This window comes from Saccopteryx bilineata, chromosome 5 (genome assembly GCF_036850765.1).
Source record: "Saccopteryx bilineata isolate mSacBil1 chromosome 5, mSacBil1_pri_phased_curated, whole genome shotgun sequence".
Classification (NCBI taxonomy): Eukaryota; Metazoa; Chordata; class Mammalia; order Chiroptera; family Emballonuridae; genus Saccopteryx; species Saccopteryx bilineata.
In genome coordinates this window covers 92,461,029-92,481,114 of record NC_089494.1, presented here as the reverse complement: position 1 = coordinate 92,481,114, position 20,086 = coordinate 92,461,029, and positions in this window count along the sequence as shown.

Genomic DNA, 20,086 nt, shown 5'->3' with positions numbered 1-20,086 from the left:
CCAGATAAAAAAAAATAAGGTTTCTAAATAGTTACAGTAGCCTTCTGGCATGTTTCAGAAAATTCTCTGAATATCTATTAAGGTAGGAAGAAGAATAAATATACTAATTTGTATGTTCAAATACATTGCTGTATCACATTTCATTTTTAAATATGTTTAAAGCAATACTTTTTTTTTGTATTTTTTTTTTCTAAAGCTGGAAACGGGGAGAGACAGTCAGACAGACTCCCGCATGCGCCCGACCGGGATCCACCCGACACGCCCACCAGGGGCGACGCTCTGCCCACCAGGGGGCGATGCTCTGCCTCTCAGGGGCGTCGCTCTGCCACGACCAGAGCCACTCTAGCGCCTGGGGCAGAGGCCAAGGAGCCATCCCCAGCGCCCGGGCCATCTTTGCTCCAATGGAGCCTTGGCTGCGGGAGGGGAAGAGAGAGACAAAGAGGAAGGGGGGGGGGTAGAGAACAAATGGGCACTTCTCCTATGTGCCCTGGCTGGGAATCGAACCCGGGTCCCCGGCAAGCCAGGCTGATGCTCTACCGCTGAGCCAACCAGCCAGGGCCTAAAGCAATACTTTTAACACACATTTTTAAAACCTCTTCTAAGCATGTAATGGGTATAAAGTAGAGTAACCAACCATGTCAATATGACCAAAACTGAGGGACTTAAATAGGATAACAGACTTTCAGTAGTAAAAGTAGGATAGTATTGGGCAGTAGTAATGGTTAGTTACCCAAGTTGGAAGTTTCTTCATACTAAGAAACTTAGTATTATAGAGATTATAGTATTATAGAGATTCCTCATATCAATGCAACTGAAACTCATATTGAAATTAGATATGGAAACAACCAGAAATAACAATTACAGATGAGAATTGGGTAAGTGACCTAGGAGAGTATATTAGTCAGTGTTCTCTTGAGAAACAGAACCAAATAGAAATAGATATAAATTAAATAACAAAGATATAGATAAGAGATTTATTATAGGAATTGGTTAATATGATTATGGAAATCCCACAATCTGCTGCCTGCCAGCTGAAGAACCAGGAAAATTAGTGGCGTAATTCAAGCTGAGTCTGAAGGACTGAGGATTGGAGGGTTGATGGTATAAGTTCCAGTCTGGGTCCAAAGACCAGAAAATCAAATGTAACAATGGCTGATATTCAAGAGCAAGAGAAGATGAATGTCTCAGCTCAAGCAGACTAAAATCACATTTTGTCCACCTTTTTGTCTTAAACAGGCCCTCCGTTTATTGCATAATACTTTCCATTGGCAAAGGTGCTCTTCTTTACTCAGCCCAAAGATTAAAATGCCAATCTCGCTTGACCAGGCGTTGGTGAAGTGGATAGAGCATTGGACTGGGACATGGAGGACCCAGATTTGAAACCCTGAGGTCGCCTGCTTGAGCATGGGCTCATCTGGTTTGAGCAAGGCTCACCAGCTTGGGCCCAAGGTCGCTGGCTTGAGCAAGGGGTCAGTCAGTCTGCTGTAGCAATCAATGAACAACTAAGGTGCCTCAACAAAGCATCAGCTTCTCATCTCTCTTCTTTCCTATCTGTCTATCCTTATCTGTCCCTCTTTATTTCTCTGTCACACACACACACACACACACACACACACACACACACACACACACAAAATGCCAATCTTTTCCAGGAACATCCTCACTAACTCACTCAGTTAAACCATATTTAATCTTTAAACAAATACAAAAACAAAGTCTAATTACACATAATGTGATATAAATACTTTACATATAATAAAAAAACACATGATTCTTTCCTCAGGAAGAGAAGTAAAATCCTTGAGTAATGTCTATTCTTCTCCTGATATGCAATAGCTTATATAATGTGAGAGAAAATTAATAACACTTAAATACTGATATAAAGTCAATATATCATATGTGATAAGGGGATAAGAGAAGAAATAAAACAAAAATATGTGCTTATATTATATTATATTTTATATATGTATGTGTGTATATATATACACACACACAGAATAAATATATATATATTTAGTGAAAGATACAGAGAAAGACAGAGAGAGGGACAGATAGGGACAAACAGACAGGAAGGGAGAGCAGTGAGAAGCATCAATTCTTTGTTGCGGCACCTTGTTCATTGATTGCTTTCTCATATATGTCTTGACCAGGGGCTACAGATGAGCCAGTGACCTCTTGCTTAAGACAGCAACCTTGGGCTCAAGTCAGTGACCTTGGGATTCAATCCAGAGACTATGGAGTCATGTCTGTGATCCCATGTTCAAGCCAGCAACCCCATGCTCAAGCTGCTGAGCCCACAGTCAAGCCAAATGAGCCTGTGCTCAAGCTGACAACCTCAGGGTTTCAAACCTGAGTTCTCTGCATCCCATGCTCATTCTCTATCCACTGTGTTGCTGCCTGGTTAGGTTACACAGAATATATTTATAATAAAACAAGGAATATCTTCTTATGGCAATTATGGGCTTTATTCTATTACTGATCATGTTGTCATAGCTGGCATTTGTAATTATCTTCTTCAACTACCTATTTGGTATGGCTGCAGCAATCACTTTAGCTTGTCACGCTATTTTACTCAGTGGGGTGACCCAAACCTTCATTTCTGAGCCATTGCTAGTTCTGACTAGATTGCTTTGTTGTAACCTCCATTGATCTTAATCCCAGGAGATGGTAACATTAAGAGATGCTCCAAGGTATCTCCAGTATCCCAGAAATATTCTTTCTCACCTTCATTGTAGAGTAGTAGTTCAATTTCCCATTGGTAGTCTAGATCAATCAAATATTTAGAGAGTACGTACTAGCATAGTAAGAAGTACAGTAATCCATTCAGGGAGTAGAGTCCAGTATAGCTCTATCTCTTTAAAAAATAACTTCTGTCTTTTAAATTTATATAATAAATATTACATGCCTGCCATGTGTCAAAATTAGTTAAGGGCCTAAAGATACAGCTGTAAAGAGAGACATCTCATCTTCCTTCTAAATTTCACATTTTATTGAGTTTAATATGGGAGCTACTACTTAAGTGGACCTAAAAAGACATAAAAAATTGGCTATTGGCATTGATAGAGAGTGAAGGAGTAAAGATAAGTGCAAGATGAGAGGATTATGGGACCAGGATTTTTATTTTATTGAGAAGAATCAATGCTTTTGGAGATGGTTTCCTCTTCAGCTTGTTGAATCAAATAGATAGTTGATAATGTTGGTCTAATTCTATTAGATCCTCTATCATCAAGATCTGGTCCAATGAGGTTTTGCTAATGAATTTCAGTAGTTTAATTTTATTTCTCACTCTGTTAAATGTGCAACCTATGTCATCTCATTATATTAGTCAGAGACTCAAAAGAAAGATATATCTCACTCAGTACATGCTGATATGCTTCTCACTATGAAGGGAAGGGAACTTGATGAATCATGCGAGTTAAATATTAAACTTTCTGATTATTAATAATACATATCAGTTTTACCAAAACAAGTTATATAGCCTCACCAAATTTAGAGGAATTAGAAAATAATAACTCCCTAATATCCCAGGAAGAAGGTAATCAAAATAGTTGTAAATAACTTTGCTTAACACTATACTCAGTTACTCTCAATTACTTGATAGGGTAGAAGCCTGTCTCCTGGTCCTATTGCTCCATCATTATATATATATATATACACATACACACTTTATACACACAAATATATATTTTATATACACATAACTAATAAATATTTTATACATAGACAAGTCATACATACATATGTACATATATAGAGAGAGCACACTGAGTATATTGAATAAGTCACAACAGACTTTTACTTCATAACTACCTTCTTTTTCTACTAATCTTCTTTATATTTAGATAATTTCAATCTTTCCAGTTACTCTGAGCTCCATTGTAGTCAGTGTACTAATTAATGATACCTTTAAAAATTTTTAGATTTTTCTGATGATAAAAAAAAAATAGTAAAAATATGATTAGGAGGTTGGTAAAAAATGAATCCTAGAAGGCTTAGAAAAAAATAAAGACAAAATCGGCCCTGGCTGGTTGGCTCAGTGGTAGAGTGTCGGCCTGGCGTGTGGAAGTCCCGGGTTCTATTCCTGGCCAGGGCATACAGGAGAAGCGCCCATCTGCTTCTCCACCCCTCCCCCTCTCCTTCCTCTCTGTCTCTCTCTTCCCCTCCTGCAGCCAAGGCCCCATTGGAGCAAAGATGGCCCAGGTGCTGGGGATGGCTCCATGGCCTCTTCCTAGACTGGCTCTGGTCGCAACAGAGGTATGCCCCGGATGGGCAGAGCATCGCCCCCTGGTGGGTGTGCCAGGTGGATCCTGGTCGGGTGCATGCGGGAGTCTGTCTGACTGCCTCCCCGTTTCCAGCTTCAGAAAAAAATAAAATAAATAAAATAAAGACAAAATCAAGAACAGCAAAAAGATTTTAGAGGGTAAATTGTAATTAAAAGATTATCTTCCTTGTTTTAATATTTACTGCATCACCCACTTCATTGCTATAAAATCTTTTCATATCTATTTTTTTTCTTTTTCAAGTGAGAGGAGAGCAGATAGAGAGACAGATTAAATCATGTGCCCTGACTGGGATCTACCTGCCAACTCCCATCTGGGGACAATGCTATGCCCATCTTGGGCCATGTTTGCAACCAAGCTATTTTTAGCACCTGAGGTGGAGGCTCCCGGGGGCTAAAGTGCTCAAATGAATTGAGTTATGGCTGCAGGTGGGAAAGAAAAAAAGATATAAAGGGAGGGGGAAGGGGAAGCCAATGGTCACTTCTCCTATGTTCTGACTGGGAATTGAACCCGATACATCCACATGTTAGGCTGATGCTCTACCACTGAGGTAACAGGCAAGGGCCTCCTATTTCTTAAAAAGTAATTTGTACTGGATTTTAAAGTAATGCCAAGGACTTATTCTATCATCTTTTTTTCTGTACTTTATATTTCTCAAAACATTGAAGGACTTATTTAAAATTTCCTGCTGCATTCACTTACTTATCTTGTGTAAAAAAGTTGGCTAGTTTTCCTTCAGAATTAAACTTATTTTAGAAATATTTTATTTAATTTTTTTGCCTGTCTAATCTCAAATCCTTCATTATGGAAAATGACAGACAAGAGAAACAAATACTTAAGAAATAAGTCTAAGAATGAAGAAAATAGTTTATAGCTAAAATTTTAATGAGAATTATAAAAATAACATGATTGAAGATATCAATCAAAGTAAAAATCAAGGGAAGTAACATATTGGAGACCACACTGACTATATTTTCCATAAAAAATAAAATTGCAAATACAAGATTAAAGCAACCAGCAGTCTAACAAAAACATCTTTTTTAAAAAATATATTTTATTTTTTTATTTTGTTCATTAGATTCCATATATAAGTGCAATTATGTGGTATTTGTCTCTCTCTATTGGCTTGTTTTATTTAGCATAACACTCTACAAGTCCATTTATGTTGTCACAAAAGGTAAGATATCCTTTTTTATTGTTGAGTAGTAGTCTATTGTTTAATCGTGCCACAGCTTTTTGTACACTCATCCACTAATGATCACTTGGGCTACTTCCAGATATTGTCTATTATAAATGATGCTGCAATAAACATAGGGGCGCATATATTCTTTTGAATTAGTGTTTGGAATTCTGTGGATATATTTCCAGAAGTAGATTTGTTGGGTCATAAGGAAGTGCTACTTTTAATTTTTTAACATAATTCCATACTGTTTTCTACAGTCACTTTACCAATCTGCACATTCCCACTGACAGCACACAATGGTTCACTTTTCTATACACTCTCACATACACACTCATTGTTTGTTGATTTATTAGTGATAGCCAATCTGACAGGTGTAAGGTGATATTTTGTTATGTTTTTTACTTACATTTCTCTGATGGCTAGTGATGTTGAAAAATGTTTTATATGGCTATTGGCCACCTGTATGTCCTGTGAGTCCTTTGCCATTTCTTAATTGAATTGCTTATTTATTTGGTATTGAGTTTCATAAGTTCCTGATAAATTTTGAATGTTAACCCCTTATTAGATGTATTGGTGAATATATTCTGGCATTTAGTGGATTGTTTTAGATTTCATTGATGGTTTTCTTTTCTGTGCAAGAACTATTCTTCTCAAACTAAGACACTATAAAGAAAAAAAATTATAGGCTAATAACTTCAACAAAATATTAGCAAACAAGATCAAGTAAGACATTAAAAAGATCATACACCATAATCAAGTGGGATTTATTCCAGAGATGCAAGGTTGGTACAATATTCACATATCACTAAATGTGATATACTACATAAACAAAATAAAGTATAAAAACCACATGATCCTTTGAGTAGATACAGAAAAAGCACTTGATAAAATTTAGTACCCAGTTATAATAAAAACTACCAGCATATTAGGAAAAGAAAGAACATACCTCAACTTAATAAAGACCATATGTGACAAAGTTATAGTCAATACTTAATAGGCAAAAACTATAAGTGCTTTTCTTTAGATTGGGAACAAGACAGAGATGTCTGTTTTTACTATTCTTATTTAACATGGTACTGAAAGTTCTATCCACAACAATCAGACAAGAAGAAAGAATAAAAGGCATTCAAATTAGAAAAGAAGAGTTAAAACTGTTATTATTTGTAGATGATATATCACTGTACATAAAGAACCCTAAAGATTCCACCATAAACTAATAGAACTGATTAGTAAAAATAGAAATGTAGCAGGATACAAAATAAATATCCAGAAATCATATTGTATTTTTACACAAATAGTGAAATACAGAAAGAGACACTAAGAAAACAACCCTATTCACAATTGCTTCAAACATAATTAAATACCTAGTAATAAATTTAACAAAGAATGTAAAAAACATGTACTTGGAAAATTATAAGACACTTAAGAAACAAATTGAGTAAGTACAAATAAGTGGAATCATATACGATGTTTACAGACGAAAAAAGTAAATTAACATCATTAAAATGTCCATATGACCCAAAGCAATCTATAGACTCAAAGCAATTCTTATTAAGATACTAATAGTGTATTTCTCAGAACTAGAATAAATATTCCAAAAACTTATATGGAATCACAAAAGATCCTGAAGAACAATAAGCTTGAGAAAGAATAATAAAGTGGAAGGAATAATACTGCCTGATCCTGAGGAAAAAAACAAAAAACAAAATTGGAGGACTCATAATACTTGATACCAAACTATAGCACAAGACCATACTAATCAAAACATGCTATTGGCATAAAAAAAACAGCTATATAAATCAATGGAAAAAAATGAGAGCCAGAAATAAACCCAGGTTCTTATAATCAATAAGTATTTGACAAAGGAGGAAAAAATATACTTCCTTTGGTATGTTTTTGAGATAAAGACAACCTGTTTAAAAGATTGTATTGGGAAAATTGAACAGATGCATGTAAAAAATGAATCTAGACTAAATTCTTACACCACACACAAGAATAAATTCAAAATAGATTAAAGAAACTATAAGAATCCTCGAAGAAAACATAGGCAGTAAAATTTTGGACATTTCTCGTAGCAATATTTTTTCTGATATATCATTTTGAGCAAGAAAAACAAAAGAAAAAATAAACAAATGGAACTACATGAAATCAATAATGTCTTCATTCATTATAGGTAAGTCAGCATCTTATTCTGTTTTTAAAAAAAACCCATATTAAAAGAATGAAATGACTACAGATTGTCCCCATGCACAAAAATTAATTCAACAGAGACCTGAAGATGGCAACAAAGTAGGCAGATGCACAGACTCCCAGCTCACACCACCAAACTGGATTATAAACTAATTTATGAACAATCAGCATGAAAAACAAAATCTGGACTACAAGAACAGCTCTCAAAAACCAAAGAGGAAAGAAAAAGCCACAACAAACCTGGTAGAGAGTGCCCGAATCTCCCCTGCTTACAGAAACAGAGGGGGGGGTGAGGCTGAGCTCTCACTCCAAGGAAAAGAGCAGTAAATACTGCTCACAGCCACTTGCATGGCGACTAGGGAATGAGATGTGTTGAAAGGGCCTGCTTGTCTTCCAAAAAGAAAGGAGAGAGAGGGAGATAGATGGTGAAAGGGAGAGGAATGCGGGTGATGATCTGAAAAGCTGAATCATTCAGTGCTGGAGGCAGCCATAACTGGGGGAGGGGCTGATCCTTCCACAAAGCAAAATACAAAAGTATTTCCAGGTCACAGAGATACAGACAACTATCTCTTCAGCCCCAATCAGTGCAACAAGACTCAGCTGAAAACAAGAAGTGGGGAGGAGGGGCACTAACTCAGGTCTCCGTGGAGATCTGAGATGCACTACCCCCTACTGAAGCTGAGAATGCAACCCACCCCCAGAGAGATTAACTGGCATGAGAGGACTTCAGAGCCTCAGGTCACACCCACCGCATCCCTGGATAAAGTTTCAAATAAGCCCCTTGCTGAGATCAGCAAATAAGACAATCACCTGTTAATAAAACAAACAAACCAAGACTTCAAAGCGGCCCAAATCCGAAAGTGGATTACAAATAATAGCTGATGCCAACCCAAGAAGACCTAGAAATAACACAATTAAAAACTAGAGGCAGACAACACCAAGCATAGACTCAACCAGCTCTGCAAACAAAATACAGACATAATGAGAAGACAGAGAAGTGCAATCCAAATAAAACCACAAGAGAAACATCCAGGAAATGAACTGAGTGATATGGAAATAACAAACTTCCGGATGCGGAGTTCAAAATAATGATTGTAAGGATGCTTAGGGATCTTAGAACAACAATGGATGGTCATTACGAACACCTAAATAAAGAAATAGCAAGTATAAAAAAGGATATTGAAATATTAAATAAGAATCAGTAGAACATGACAAATACAATATCAGAAATAAAGACAACAAAGGAAGGAATTAATAACAGGATGGATAGAGCTGAGGATCGAATCAGCGAGTTAGAGGACAACTGGAATGAAGGCATGAAAGCAGAGAAGAAAAAAGAAAAGAGACTCAAAAAGTCTGAGGAAACTCTTAGAGAGTTCTGTGACAACATGAAGAGAAATAACTTCCACATTATAGGGGTTCCTGAAAAAGAAGAGAAAGAACAAGGGATAGAGACTTTGTTCAATCATATCATAGCTGAAAACTTCCCTAAATTAATGCAGGAGAAACTCTCACAAGTTCAAGAAGCACAGAGAACTCCATTAAAGAGAAACCCAAAGAAACCTACACCAAGACACATCATAATTAAAATACCAAAGCTAAGTGATAAAGAGAAAATATTAAAAGCTGCTAGAGAAAAAAAGGCTATCACCTACAAAGGAGCCCCCATAAGGATGACATCAGACTTCTCAACAGAAACACTTGAGGCCAGAAGGGAATGGCAAGAAATATTCAAAGTAATGCAGAACAAGAACCTACAACCAAGACTACTTTATCCAGCAACGCTATCATTTAAAATTGAAGGAGAAATAAAAAGTTTCCCAGGCAAAAAAAAAACAACAAAAAAACTCAAGGAATTCATTACAACCAAACCAATGCTGCAGGAAATGTTAAGGGGCATGGTGTAAACATATAAAGTGGGAAAAGAATATAGCAAAAGAAAAATACAGCTTTAAAGAATAAAATGGCAATAAACAACTACATGTCAATAATAACCTTAAATGTAAATGGATTAATGATCCAATCAAAAGACATAGGGTAGCTGCATGGATATAAAAACAGGACCTGTACATATGCTGTCTAAAAGAGACACACTTTAAAACAAAAGATGCACATAGGCTGAAGGTAAAATGATGGAAAAAAATATTTCATGCAAATGGAAATGAAAAAAAAAGCTGGGGTAGCAATACTTATATCAGACAAAATGGACTTTAAAACAAAGAATATAGTAAGAGATAAAGAAGGCCAATACATAATGATAAAGGGAGCAATCCAACAGGAAGATATAACTATTATAAATATCTACGCAACTAATATAGGAGCACCTAAATATATAAAGCAGACTTTGATGGATATAAAGAGTGAGATCAACAGCAATACTATAATAGTAGAAGATTTTAATACCCCACTAACCATACTAGATAGATCCTCAAGAAAGGAAATTAACAAAGAAACAGCAGACTTAAAGGACACACTAGATGAACTCGATTTAATAGATATTTTCAGAACCTTTCACCCTAAAGCAGCAGAGTATATATTCTTTTCAAGTGCTCATGGTACATTCTCTAGGATAGATCACATGTTAGGGCACAAAAGTGGTCTTAACTAATTTAAGAAGAGTGAAATCATATCAAGCACTTTCTCTGATCACAATGGCATAGAACTAGAAATCAACCACAACAGAAAAGCTCAAAAATTCACAAACATGTGGAAACTAAATAGCAGGTTGTTAAATAATGAATGGATTAAGAATGAGATCAAAGAAGAAATAAAAAAAAATCCCTAGAAATGAATGATAATGAGCATACAACTCAAAATTTATGGGACACAGCAAAAGCAGTACTGAGAGGGAAGTTTATAGCACTACAGGCACACTTTAAGAAGATAGAAAAAGCTCAAATAAGCAACTTAACCCTGCATCTAAAAGAACTAGAAAAAGAAGAGCAAGTAAAACCCAAATGTAGTAGAAGAAAGAAAATAATAAAGATCAGAGCAGAAATAAATGACATAGTGGCTAAAGAAACAATACAAAGGATCAATGAAACTAGGAGCTGGTTCTTTGAAAAGAAAAAAAAGATCAATGAACCTTTAACTAGACTCACCAAGAAAAAAAGAGAGAGGACTCAAATAAATAAAATTAGAAATGAGAGGGGAAAAATAACAACTGACACAACAGAAATAAAAAATATTGTAAGAAAATATTATAAAGAACTCTATGCCAAAAAAACTAGACAACCTAGATGAAATGGACAAATTTCTTGAAACATAAATCTTCCAAAAATCAATCTGGAAGAATCAGTAAACCTAAACAGACCGATTATACCAAATGCGATTGAAACAGTTTTCAAAAAACTCCCAACAAAGAAAAGTCCTGGGCCAGATGTCTTCACAAGTGAATTCTACCAACTATTCAAAGAAGAAATAACTCCTATCCTTCTCAAGCTATTTCAAAAAATTCAAGAGGAAGGAAGACTTCCAAGCTCCTTTTTTGAGGTGAGCATAATTCTGATTCCAAAACCAGCATAATTCTGATTCCAAAGACAACACAAAGAAAGAAAACTATAGGCCAATATCCCTGATGAATATAGATGCTAAAATCCTCAACAAAATATTAGCAAACCGGATCCAACAATATATAGAAAAAATCATACACCATGATAAAGTTGGATTTATTCTGGGGAGGCAAGGCTGGTACAGTATTCGCAAATCAATCAATGTGATTCATCACATAAAAAAAAGGAAGGAGAAAAACCACATGATAATTTCAATATATGCAGAAAAAGCATTTGACATATCCAGCACCCATTCATGATCAAAACTCTCAACAAAGTGGGAATACAGGGAACATACCTCAACATGGAAAAAGCCATCTATGACAAACGCACAGTCAATATCATACTCAATGGGCAAAAATTAAAAGAAAGCCCCTTAAGATAAGGAACAAGGCAGGGGTGCCTTCACCACTCTTATTTAACATAATCCTGGAAGTCCTAGCCACAGATATCAGACAAGAAGAAGAAATAAATGCATTCAAGTTGGAAAAGAAAAAGTAAAGCTATCATTATTTGCAGATGATATGATATTGTATATAGAAAACCCTAAAGTCTCAGTTAAAAAACTACTGGACCGGAAAAATGAATTCAGCAAAGTGGCAGGATATAAAATTAATACTCAGAAATCAGAGGCATTTTTATATACAAACAATGAACAGTCAGAAAAAGAAATTAAGGAAACAATCCCCTTCACTATTACAACCAAAAAAAAAATAGTAAAGTACCTAGCAGTACATTTAACCAAGGAGACTAAAGATTTTTACTCAGAAAGTTATAAAGCATTAATAAAAGAAATCAAGGAAGATACAAACAAGTGGAAGCATATACCGTGATCATGGTTAGAAAGAATAAACATCATTAAAATATCTATATTACCCAAAGCAATTTATAAATTCAATGTAATACTGATTAAAATACTAATGACATACTTTAAAGATATAGATCACATATTCCAAAAATTTATATGGAACCAGAAGAGAACACGAATAGCCTCAGCAATCTTGAAAAGGAAGTATAAAGTGGGAGGTATCACACTTCCTGATATCAAGCTATACTACAAGGCCATTGTACTGGCATAAGAACAGGCATATAGATCAATGGAACAGAATGGAGAACCCCAAAATAAACCCACAGCTCTATGGACAACTGATATTTGACAAAAGTGGTAAGGGCATACAATGGAGTAAAGACAGCCTCTTCAACAAATGGGGTTGGGAAAATTGGATAGCAACCTGCAAAAAAATGAAACTAGACCACCAACTTACACCATTCACAAAATAAACTCAAAATGGATAAAAGACTTAAATGTAAGGTGTGAAACCATAAGCATCTTAGAAGAAAACATAGGCAGTAAGCTCTCTGACATCTCTCACAGCAATATATTTGCTGATTTATCTCCACGGCTAAGGGAAATAAAAGATAGGATAAACAAATGGGACTATATCAAACTAAAAAGCTTTTGCACAGCCAAAGACAATAAGAACAGAATAAAAAGACAAACTACACAGTGGGAGAACATATTTGACAGTACATCTGATAAGGGGTTAATAACCAAAATTTATAAAGAAGTTGTAAATATCAACACCAGAAAGACAAACAGTCCAATCAAAAATGGGTGAAAGAAATAAATAGACACTTCTCCAAAGAGACATACAGATGGCCAATAGGCATATAAAAAAATGCTCAACATCACTAATCATTAGAGAAATGCAATTTAAAACCACAATGAGATATCATCTCACACTGGTCAGAATGGTGCTCATCAACAAAACAACACAAAATAAGTGCTGGCGAGGATGTGGAGAAAAGGGAACCCTCCTGCACTGCTGGTGGGAATGCAGACTGGTGCAGCCACTGTGGAAGACAGTATGGAGATTCCTCAAAAAATTAAAAATCAAACTGCCTTTTTATCCAGCCATCCCACTTTTAGGAATATACCCCAAGAACACCATAGAACGGTTCTAGAGGAGTAATGTACCCCCATGTTTATGGCAGCATTGTTCACAATAGTGAAGATCTGGAAACAGCCCAAGTTTCTGTGAGAGGATGAGTGGATTAAAAAGCTTTGGTACATATATACTATGGAATACTACTCAGCCATAAGAAATGATGACATGATCATTTATTGAATACAATAACATGGATGGACCTTGATAACATTATACAGAGTGAAATAAGTAAATCAGAAAAAAACTAAGAACTCTATGAACTCATACATAGATGGGATATAAAAATGAGACTCAGAGACATGGGCAAGAATGTGATGGTAACAGGGGGTGGGGTGGAGGTGTGGGGAGGGGCGAAGAAGGAGAGGGAGGGGGGGAAGGGAGGGGCACAAAGAAAACCAGATAGAAAGTGACAGAAGACAATTTGACTTTGGGTGAGGGGTATGCAGCATAATCAAATGTCAAAATAATCTGGAGATTTTTTCTCGGAACATATGTACCCTGATTTTAAATGTCATTGCATTAAAATTAATAAAAATAAGATAAAAATGCACAAAATTAAAGAAAATGAGAGAATCTTTAAAAAATTAATTCAAAAGGGATCAAAGACCTAAATAGAAGATTTGAAACAATAAATTACATAGAAGATAAAACATAGGTGCTAAAATTATGGACTTGCGCCATAGAGACTGTTTTATAATTTTGACTCCAAAGGAAGGGAATTAAAGGCAAAAATAAATGAATAAAACTATATTAAACTGAAAAGCTTCTGCACAGCAAAAGAAACTGAAAACAAAACAAAAAGACAGCCAACCAAATGGGAGACAATATTTACAACAACTCTGATAAGGGCTTAATACCCTAAATATATAAGGAATTCACAAAGCTTAGCAACAAACAAACAAGCAATCCAATTAAAAACTGGGAAGAGCATCTGACCAGACAGCTTCTCCCATGAAGACATACAAACAACAAATAGATACATAAAAAGATGCTTATCTTTGCTAGCTATTAGAGAAATGCAAATTAAAACTACAATCAGATACCACCTCACACCTGTTAGATTGGCTGTTAATAACAAAGCAGGTATAAGAAGTGTTAGAAAGGCTATGGAGAAAAAGAACCCTCATTCATTGCTGGTGAGAATGTAAACTGGTACAGCCACTATGTAAGACAGTATGGCAGTTCTTCAAAAAATTAAGACTAGAATTACCATATGGCATAGTAATGTCTTTACTGAGTATCTACCAAAAAAACTCAAAAACATTGGTTTGCAATGACACTTGCACCTCCATATTGATTACAAAATTCTTCATGGAGGCCAAGACATGGAAAGAAGCAGTGTCCCTTGATAATGATTGGATAAAGAAGAGGTGGTACATATATACAATGGAATACTGATCAGCCATAAGAAATGATGATATTTTGCCATTTACAACAATATGGATGGAACTTGAGAATATTATACTAAGTGAAATAAGTAAATCAGAAAAAGCTAAGAACTATATGATTTCACACATATGTGGGATATAAAACTGAGACTCATGGATGTTTATGAAAGTGAAGTGGTTATGGGTGGGGGAGGGGATTAAAGAGGGACAAATACACTATGATGGAAAATGATTTGACTTTGGGTGATGGGCACACAACACAATCAACAACAGTTCTAATGCTATAGAGATGTTCACTGAAACCTATGTACTCTTATTGATCAATGTCATCTCATTAAATTTAATTTCTAAATTAAAAAATGTTTATAGCTATAAATCTCCTCCTTAGCACTGCTTTTGTTGTATTCCATGAATTTTGATATGTTGTGTGTTTATTTTCATTTGTCTCTAAGTATTTCTTCATTTCCCTTGTGGTTTCCTCTTTGATGTATTGGTTGTTTAAAAGTATATTGTTTAATTTACACAATTTTGTGATTATTCCAGTTTTATGTTTTAAATTGATTGATATCTTCATCCTGTTGTGGTCAAAGACAATACTTTGTATAATATTTATCTTTTAAGTTTTACTGAAAGAGAAGATATTCATGGACACAGACAACAGAGTGGTGATTGCCAGGGAAGGGGTGGCGGGGAGGTAGAAGAGGGTATGGTGGGATAAATGGCCACGGATGAAGACTTGTCTTGGGATGGTGAGCACACAATATAGTGTACAGAGATGTGCTGTAGAATTGTGTACCTGAAGTCTGTATAAATTTGTTAAACAGTGCCACCCCAATTAATTTAATTTAAAAAAACTCAAGGTAAATTCTTAAAGATTTTCAACTTACCCTTTTCTTTTTAAAGTAAATGATTGTTATAAAGCCAAGAATTTAAAAATAGTGTATTTCTTTATTAAGCCAAGAATTTGAGACAGAATGTTCTTGAACTTTGGTGTGTGCAAAGATTAATTACAGTGTGCTTTGAAAAGTTCTTTACCTGACCTGTGGTGGCACAGTGGATAAAGCATTGACCTGGAATGCTGAGGTCGCTGGTTGGAAACCCTGGGCTTGCCTGGTCAAGGCACATTTGGGAGTTGATGCTTCCTGCTCTTCCCCTATTCTCTCTCTCTCTTTCTCTCTCTCTCTCTCTCTCTCTCTCTCTCTCTCTCTCCTCTCTCTCTCTCTCTCTCCCTCTCTCCTCTCTAAAATGAACAAATAAACTCTTTAAAAATTTTTTAAAAAAAGAAAAGTTCTTTAAATGAAGATTCTTAAAAGAAAAATCTCTCTTTCTCCCTTTCTCTGCCTTTTATACTTCTCTCTTCTCTCTCAATGCTTCTTTTTTTCTTTTTTTTTGTGACAGAGACATAGAAAGAGCAGGAAGAGGGACAGAATAGCAGGAAGGGAGAGAGATGAGAAGCATCAATTCTTCATTGCAGCTCCTTATTCTCCTTAGTTATTCATTGATTGCTTTCTCATATGTGCCTGACCTGGGCCCTGCATCAGAGTGAGTGACCCCTTGCTCAAACCAGTGACCCTGTGCTCAAGCTGGTGAGCCTGCACTCAAGCCGGATGAGCTGGCAACCTCAAGGTTTCAAACCTGGGTTTTATGTGTCCCAGTGAAACACTCTAACCAGTGTACCACCATCTGGTCAGGCTCAATTCTGTCCTTAAAATTTAGCACATAGGGAAGAAATAATTGAAACTACAAATTCACTTGTAACTCTCTATGTTGCTGTTTCTGAGAACAAACCAGCAAATATATTTACTCTAAATATTCTTTATTATTTTCTTAATCTTAAATCAATCATTTTATACCTCATTATTCATTATGTGATTATTATATACAATATTAACAACATCAACATAGCCTTTGGGATTCTTGGACTCAAAAGTAAAGAAAATTATATGGCAGAAAATTAACTAAGAAAACATACACATATATATAAATGTATAAGGTATACATTTGTATATTTTTAATCTTTTATCAAAAGTAGGTCAGCAGATGTTATAAAGGGAGATGGGAATAAATGAAAGTTACTGCTAAAAGTTCTTAACCTATACTGCTTAATAAGAAACTACTGGAAAATCATTAAAAAATTTACCTTTTCATATTTCTATGATATCTAAAAGCATATACCTAAGAAAAAGGAAAGAGGTAAAAAGTAACCTCTAAAGAATCACAATCAGAAAAATCTATACCTCTTAGAGCATATTGCAAACACAATTGACAAACTGCCAACTGATTTACTGCCTTGAGAAAGACAAAAGAAATCCACTAGGTCATGTAACTGTTGTGTCTTATTTCATTTCAAAGAATATATACACAAAATTTTATACATAAAATAAGAGATTGCTTAGCTATCTTCACTAGCCAGGAAACACTCAAATGGAATAATTTGAAGAATGCTTAATAAATAGTCTATTGACAGAAGTATAGTCAGAGGAACTATAAGGAATGATGCATAAATGGCACCAGAAATCAGGCTCCAACCTTAGCCCAGAAGGAGCAAGGAGAGGAAACTGTTACTAGAAAACAAAAGAAGGAGAAATCTTCCACAGAAGAATGCAGCTGACCTGTGGCAAGCCTTCAGGAAGAGAACTAGAAAGTACCCTTCACCTCGTTCTCTTCTTCCAGTTTCCTGCGTGTGTTCCCATTGGTCAAACACAATTCAAAGACACATATCAAGGGAGCCTATTAATATAGTTCATTCAGAACAGCCTCCAGTAATCAACGAAAGAATAAAAGCAAGGATGGCCCCTATCATTACATCTAGTAGTTTTAGTTTTCCAAAGCTATACCACTGAGTTCTGTTGGTTTAAATATTAGTACATAAGAAAAAAATGATTCAGTTTGTCTGAAATGTTACAATAGTCTATTTCTTATATCTGCCAATACAGTTTTCAGAACTATCTGTAAAACAGTCTCAATTTTTACCTTTTTAAATTAACTGGTCCTGTAAACTAAAGAATGTAGGTTGCGGCAGAGGAAGTAGTGGAATAAGACTAAGTACCTGGAAATAATTCACCTACTCATGCAACTTACTTGTTGCTGTAGGATAACTAAATATAAAATATATCATCTGAAACAAGATCCTTTTAATGTTAAAATGGTAAACTGGATGAAATTCTTGAACAATAAGCATAAATTGAGACTATCATGGGCAAATTGAGATGAGCAGTCAGTCTACTTATGAAACATTTTCACCTGATTGAATTCTGGTTGACCTGCCTAACTATGAATTTTTCAAATATAATATTTATTCATGATCAAGTCACATTGTTATTTAATGTCTTATTACCAAGTGTTATCTCCCCACCACAACTGAACAGGAAGCAGAAACTGTTTATAAAAATAAGAATAATTATTTTACAAAGAAGGCATGTCTTACTGAAATCTTTAGGGGTTTAAAACTGTGTTCTCTTTTCTAGATTTGTTACAGGCCCAGTGCAGCACCCCAATATGCTATAAAAACTTCATATAACTCTGACTCTAAAAGATCATAGGAGCTAAATTGCGGAGCTACTTGACCTGCAACCTAGGTCAGTTAGATAAAACCCTCTCTAGTCTTAAAGGTAGCAGCTTTAAATCTGAGAAAATATCTCCACAAATCCACCAAGTACTGTATTTCTTTCTTATCAGTAAAGTGTATGAGATTCAGCTACTTATTTTTCTCTTTTTAGCATGTATTTCTATATGACCTTGCCAATTAAATGCCAAAAATCTCACAAGAGTAAAATGCCACATAAATTTTATAGAGTTTATCTCCCACCCTATGGCACAAAGATGTCTTTATAAGGTATTAAGCATATGCGTGACTTACTGCTTATAAGGTCCTATCAACATGATATTACACAGTGGATTGACATACCATTGATAGTAAGATTTTCAAGGTCTCTCCAAATGAAATCATTGTCCTGAAGAATAGTAGGAAAGATAATTTAAAAATTGCCATCTCTACCAGGAGAAAGCAAACTTTCTGCTACTCTATTCTTTTTAGAAAAAGGAAATATATTTGTCTGATCAAAGGCTACTTTGTGCCAGATGCAGTGTTCATTTGCTCTAACAATGCAATTACAACTGAAACTACTGGCTTATTTGTGGTTACACCTTGTTAAATGAATGACCATCTATTTTAACTATCTAAGATCCATTTGTCTTCTGGGTGGGTCAAGCCATCCAATTATAGGGAATATGATAGAAATGGCACAATTATGTCTTTGTTGGGGGTAGATTTTGTTTATTTATTTAGAGAGAGGAGAGAGGGAGAGAGAAGAGGGGAAGAAGCAGGAAGCATCAGCTCTCATATGTGCCTTGACCAGGAAAGCCCAGGGTTTTGAACTGGCGACCTCAGTGTTTCAGGTCTACACTTTTATCTATTGCACCACCACAGGTCAGACACTACCATGTCTTTCAAAGGTGAAATGTTGGCACTAATTTTAGGATTACTCTGGAATGTGATATTTTGATAAGAAAATTAAACCCTAGTACTTCAGGTTCATTATTCCTATCATGATAGTACTTACTCTATTGATTAAAGCCAATGTAGTGAATCTGACAGTTGCTGAGGGTATTTTAATCATATAACACAGTGGTAGTCAACCTGGCCCCTACCGCCCACTAGTGGGCATTCCAGCTTTTATGGTGGGCAGTAGCAGAGCAACCAAAGTATAAATAAAAAGATAGATTTAACTATAGTAAATTGTTTTATAAAGATTTATTCTGCCAAACTTAGCAAAAATCTACATAAAGTACTTGGTAAGTACAATAATTATTTTATATGCTTTAACTTGCTGTAACTCTGCTTTATAAGTTTTATAAAGTAAAGTTATTTCCCTACTTTATAAATCACCATTACTGTGGAACCAGTGGGCAGTTAGAAAATTTTACTACTAACAGAGATACAAAAGTGAGCAGTAGGTATAAAAAGGTTGACTACCCCTGATATAACACAAGGACTAGAGTAGTAATCATGAGTGAGTTTGGAGACTTAATACACTCACTATGAGATAAGCATGGGTCAGACACCCATTTATTATGCTCATTTGTTTCTATTGAGCCCTATTTTGCCTGCTAGACTATGGTAACATTATGAACCATCAAGAATTAGCGTGACTTAAGAGACAGTGTTCAAAAATTATTGAAAGGTAGTGCTGTTATTAGCACATGATTATACTGGTAAATAGCTCTAAAGTTGTTATTTTAGGGTCCTTTCTCATGGAAAATTGATCTCCCCTTAATATATAGGGTTCTGTGTCTATAAAGTCATTTGGAGCTGAGAATTGAGATGTGAGTATGGTTTGCTATTGTGATTTAAATCATGTGTCTGGTCACCAGATTTAGCACTTTTTTGTTATACTGAACAAGTTATGTTTTAGGTGGCTGTCTCTTTCTCTTCATTAAGGATTTTATTTTCAGTTAGTCATTACTAAAGATACCCTGAAGTCAAGCAATTCTGTCGTCACTTTGCCCCTGCTACTTGTTGGGCAACCTTGGCCACCGAGCCTCT